Source organism: Castor canadensis, chromosome 5 (assembly GCF_047511655.1).
Source record: "Castor canadensis chromosome 5, mCasCan1.hap1v2, whole genome shotgun sequence".
NCBI classification, from domain to species: domain Eukaryota; kingdom Metazoa; phylum Chordata; class Mammalia; order Rodentia; family Castoridae; genus Castor; species Castor canadensis.
This window is the reverse complement of record NC_133390.1, coordinates 143158549-143164661: the sequence shown is the minus strand read 5'-3', so window position 1 is coordinate 143164661 and position 6113 is coordinate 143158549. Positions and strand designations below refer to the sequence as shown.

General features: G+C 36.8%; 1 pseudogene; it reads right to left on the bottom strand.

Moving 5' to 3' along the window:
* Positions 1–828: 828 nt before the first annotated feature.
* LOC141423544 (small nucleolar RNA U3) lies at positions 829–1057 on the bottom strand (annotated as a pseudogene).
* Between the last annotated feature and the right edge of the window lie 5056 nt (positions 1058–6113).

The following is a 6113-nucleotide window of genomic DNA, read 5'->3' as shown; positions in this document are numbered from 1 at the left end:
TTTAAGATGCCTTAAAGCTAATATTACATGTAAATTAATAGTTTAAAAAGACTATGGCACATAAAAGCATTATTGGAGACTACATATATTATTAGAATTTATTAATGCTTTACCTATGACCTCTCTCAATGACTGCTTTTTCTTCAAATTACTTAGCCTATCTATATTTGTATATTAGAAATCACATACTGTGACTGGTATTATAGTCACAGTAAATGCTAGCAATTTTTAAACTCCATTATCACAACTAGAAAGAATAAACTGAAAAAAGCAATGTGATTTGGTAGATTCCCATTATCGTCTTCCCTAAAGTACGCAGAGTAAAATTAGAGCTAGTATGCACAGAATTTATGGACACAAAATAAAAAGCACAGTGTCATATGTATTTAAGCAAGAAGAGAAAATTATGGATATTAAATGGAATAAAGCTTATATTATACACTGGACCAGAAAATCAAACTGTCAATGGTCAAAGAATAACATGAAAATTATAGGACTAAAGCCAGTTATCAAAAGAAGGATATGTGTAGATAAAAGAATTAGTGGAATAGGAGGAGGTATAAGAGTGTAACTGAAGAAATTAACTATTTAGTAGCTTAAAACAAAAAAGAAGATAAAGGCAATTGGACATTATTTGAAGCAGAAGAGGCACAATTGAAAATACTTGTAACATATTGAAAATGTGATTCTTTCCTACATTTCAGACTTTTAGGGTTTTACCTAAAAAAATTAAGGTTTGATTGGCTACTGGGGAAATCATTCTAATTATTGCAAATAATACATCCCATGATATTTTCTAATAGGTTGTTTTATTTTATTATTGAAGAAACCACTCACACTGCATCCTCTCCCTCTTACTTCCCTGAAGAGGAGTAAGGACAATCATCAATGGCAAATGGCAGTTACATTAAAGCAACACCCAGAGCTGGCTTCACACTCAGGAGAGAACATTGCCTCTCCTCTTTATGTAATAGGTTGTTTTATATCAAGTGAGAAACAATGGTTATTGCTAGAGACCTATAGCACTGAATTCTGACACTGCCATAAGTTCCAGCATTCTCTGTGGAAAACAATCCACCTGCTATAGAAAGAAAATATTAGGCCTTTTACTTATGTGAGGTTTTTCAAATTTTCCTTTTTTATTTATATTTTTGGCATATATTTCATGCTGCATATAAAGTATTAAGTCAGTAGTATATTATCATCATAAATTAATAATTTTACAGAAAATGGAGTGTATAATCAAAAAAAGTTTGAGCCAGGTGTTGGTGGCTCATGCCTGTAATCCTAGCTACTGGGGAGGTTGAGATCTGGAGTTTCATGGTTTGAGTCCAGCCTGGGAAAATAGTTCATGCTATGGTTAAAAATACCACAGCAAAAATGGACTAGAGGTGTGGCTTAAATGGTAGAGCACCTGCTTTGCAAGTGCAAAGCCCTGAGTCCTGAGTTCAAACCCCAGTCCCACAAAAAAAATAAAACTTTGATATACAGTTAGCATTGGAAGGGAACTGAAGTTACATTCACTTTTAGAATTGAAGCTCTAACTATAATTTATGATATGCCAGATTCCTTTCATATGGTATCTCCAATATCCATAACAACTCAGCATGATAGCAAGGACAAAATATTTGCATTCATATTTTACTGATGAGGAAACTGACACCAAGTGACAATAAGTAACTTGTCCAAGGTTACATAGCAAAATGGGATTTACATGCTAGTCTGATTTCAGAGCTTTCCTTCTTTCTATGCCACTATCACTCCAAACTACCAAAGGATTCATAGTTGAGTTTAAGTAGCAAGCTGCTTTTGTAACTGTGCCCTTCCTTTGGCCCAACTTCCCTAGAAATGGAATGATGGCTTGATTTGAAGGAAGGCCTTTGTGATTGAGCTATATTGGATATTGAGAGAGACATGCTATATCTTTCCATAATGTCATAAGTTACCAAATAACAATATAATTCACAAGCTATGTCAATTTTCTTGGCATTAATTTGTCAAGTACTATGAATTTCTCTTGATAACCATGAACCATTCTTTTATTTTAATATTAATCACTAATATTAACTCTCAGATCACTTATTGCACCTCATAACAACATATAGGTTACAGAATGACTAGGAATGGGTTTAAGCAGTTGTAGGGTTCAAAGAGGCCTTGCTGAAGGCAAGAGCAGAAAGCTGATCCAGATGCAAAGAGGGTTAAATAGATATTAATAAAAGGAACACAGTCACAGAACTGTTGAGGCACAGTGTATCAAAACTCAGAGGTAGTTCAAGGTACAATGCTGGCACAAGGCCCAGAGTTGGTTCTAGGCTTACTGGGTCAGGGCAGACAATTCAAATGTGTCATGTTAAGTAAGGGGAACTTGCTGAACTGAAACCCCAGGGATAGAGCTGGGAATTTGTTATCTGTCAATCCATGATGCATGCACTGGATGGTATGATGATGGGTTGCTGTGTGCTGTCATACTTCAGTGTTAGATGCACCCCCCTTTTATATGATCCAGGTGAAGGAATTGTGTCACTTAATTGTCTGTGTGTTGGATAACCTCATGAGCCTGTTTTTTTCTGCAATGAGTTTGATATGACCATATGTCCATGTGTTCCTGATTTAATTTGATAAGTTTATAGGTGGTAATATTTTATTTGCATAAATAAATTATTTATCAGTTTGCCTCATGGTTTTTGCTGGACAGATGGTGGTTATTTACTTGCACAAATAAGATGTAGAGTTATTCTGCCTTAGCATTTGCACTCAAAATGGATCAAACTTCTGTTTTATGAAATGGAGTCATTCAGGGCAAGGTACAGCCTGAAAGTTACTGTTCAATACAATATGGAGAAACCTCAGAATAGGACACAGCTGATTTCCACAAGGGCCCAATTGCTGATCTCACTAACTCCATTTTGTTTCTGACTGCATTGTGTTTCATTTTTACCTCCTGAGCTCTCCTGAGTCTTTCTTCCCTACAGTTACCTTGGATCCCAGAAACAACAGGCTGACTGATGAACATCTTAAGACAAGGGACCAAAACTAACCCTTAAGCAACAGAGACCTTCTTGGCACCAACATAGCTCTGCATTGCCTATACTGAGATATTGCTGAGTTAATGACAAAATAAACCATGGCCAGGCCAAGATGATCTGGACTGCTACCATGGAAACCCCTTATCCTTCCCTTTGCCTCTCTTTCCTCTAAAGTAAAGGCAGAGTTTAGGTCATTAGGTCTCTGTTCTTCCTGGTGTGATCACACTATTAATAAAGCGCCTTTCCTGCCTTCATCACCACTTGTTTCTTTGATTGGCTTTCTGGGGCACATGGCTAAGCCTAGTCCATTGGGACTCCCTGAAGCAGCTTTTGCTCTAATTCTGGTAACAAGTTCAGGTGGGAACAGCAGAGGAACTACTCATTCAGTCTACTGAATTAAGCTGAGCATATAATTAATCAATGCTGTTTCAATTCATCATGTTTTGGGTTTTTGTTAATGTAGCAATTGAAAACTGAAATGATTTTGTTGCTTCAGTGTACTAAGACTCCTTGGATAGAATTCTTAATTCTCAGAAGCTAAGGTCAACTGATACAAAGTGCCAAAATAAACCACATAGAATATATTCACAGCATCGACAAAAGGATAGGGGGAAATAATATCTAAAAACATTGTCTTAATCACAGAGATCTACATTCTCATGAAAGCTCAGTATCCATTAACTCCTTTCTTTAACATTCATTTCCTCCTTTTTGTCCCTGGAATTGTGTAAATCTAACCTCTCCACCTTACTTCACTGCAAGAACTATTATTCTACACATCACTCCGTGCTAGCCAATATCTTGCCTCCTCATTTTATCTTAATTTTTTGCTTTTCCTCTAAACATTTGCATTCCCTAAATCTAAACAAATGATCCAGAATAACAACAAAAAAGAGACCAACAATAAAAAACAAAACAAAAAAACCTCCAACCAAACAAGCAAACCAAAACCCCCCCAAAACCACATTTCTCTCCAATTTTAGCTCTGTTACCACAGCCCCTGTTCTAATATTTGCAAAGCCTTGGATAGAAATACAAATAGATGTCCACATTCTATGTGTGTAAATATGTAAATGTCATCAATCAAGCTAACAGTTAAATATAAATATTTCCTATGTGTTTATTAAAAATCTGGAAGGCCACATATTAATTTAGATTCTTTGTAATCCTTTCTTTTGTGTAAGAATTTGACAGCATGAGACAATCCAGCCCCAGGTACTCCCAGGCACCGAGGCTGCAACCTGCTCTCTTTCAATGAGCACTTTTAGGGGGGAGCTGCTTTTTTCCCTTTTTTGTAGTGGGGAGCTGTTTTTGAGACAGGGTTTCACTAAACTCAGGTTGTCCTGGAACTCGTGATTCTCCTACCTCTGTCTCCTGAGTGCTGGGGTTATAGATGTGTACCACCATGCTTGGCTCAATGAGCACTTTCTGAATATGATGTGTCCTGGTACTTCTCCTTCTTGATCATCTTTTTTTAACTTAAAACTTTGGAATCTAGCTTTGAAGCTTTCTGCATACAGAATTGCTTTCTCAAAGGTCCACAATGACCTTTTTATTGGTCTTGTTCAATATAATCATCCTCAACATATCTGCTTGGCTTTATAACCTTTCTTTGTAGATTGGCTTCTGCATCTTTACACAATCCTAGACACCTTTCTTCCTTTTGAATCCCCATAGTCTAGAGTTCTTCTTTTGTTTTATCTCTCAACACTCAGTCTTTGCCTCTTCTCTTCAGTGTCATCTATGGGTTGATCTGGGCCAGCAAGGAGTTTAGAGTGGATAAGTTCAGGGGATCAGAAGCTAGTAAGGGATAATGTGCTGATCCCAGGACCAGTAGCCTCTTATGAAGTAAGGTACTGGGAATCAAACTCTAATGACTAGAAAGCAGCAAAACACATCACAGAGGATTCAGAGGAGTTCAGGCTGATGGGGATAAGACAAGTTATAAGAGACCAACCATACAACAAGGAAAGTTCTAAAGCAGGGACTTGATACAGAAAGCAAGTCAGGCTGGGGTTATGAAGATAAATCCAATTTACCAGAAATAGATTGACAATGATAAAATGTAGAAGGAATAAGAAGAGTAAAGATTTGCATTAAGAGTCCAAAGAAAATTTTCCAAAGGGATATTTTTGTGGAGGCAAGTATTCTTCTTCTAAGGAAAAATTTAGCATAAATCAGACCCTTATCGTTTTGTGCCTGTATTCATATGATAGCTTCCTAACAGATTTAATCATGATTATTCCAACTTAATCTAACTTACATCTACCCTCAATAATTCTTCCTAAGTACTGTTTCCATACAGACACACATCTTAAAAACCTCACAGTTTATTGAGAGTTTGTTTGGAGGTTCTAGCAGGGGAGCGCAGCTACTTGTGCACCCTTGACTGAAGAACAGTCCTCCTCTATCTGGGATGGTCGTCCTCTTCGACCCAGCATGCAGCTTGGGGAGGGACGCACGTGGAGCAGTAAGGGAGGACTAGCTAGCCAGATCAGCCCAATCAACCCTGGAGATCAATGGGGTGACAGATGTTGCAACCAGAGCGCCCTCACATCACTCACAATTTATTGAAAAAGAACTAAATAACCCTCTGTCAACTTCCATTTTCCTCCATAATCAAGTTTAACTCCATATCCACAATTACTTTTCAAATCCAAATAATCTTTACTTCATTAATTATTGGTTACACATTTGAAAGTTTTCTTCTTCAATTTATTTAATCTCAACAATTCCTATTGATGGGCTAAAATTATTAAAATTTCCAGTAAAACAAAACAAAACAAAATGAACCTATACCTTTTATGCATTAGATTTGTGTCATGCTTAGCTTTGGAGATCACCAAGAATGATGTTTAGCAAGAACATTTGTCTTTTTATGTAATTATGTGAACTTTGGTAAGTTGTTTAATCTCTCTGAGCCTGAGTTTTCTATAAATTGGGAATAGCAAGACTGCTCCTACCTCTGAGAGTATACGAGAAGACAGACTACAATTAAAGTGTAAGGTGTTTGACAAAAGCGTATCGACTACATGGTAACTGAATAGTAAACATGAGTTCTTCTCTCTCTTCTTCAAAATACCT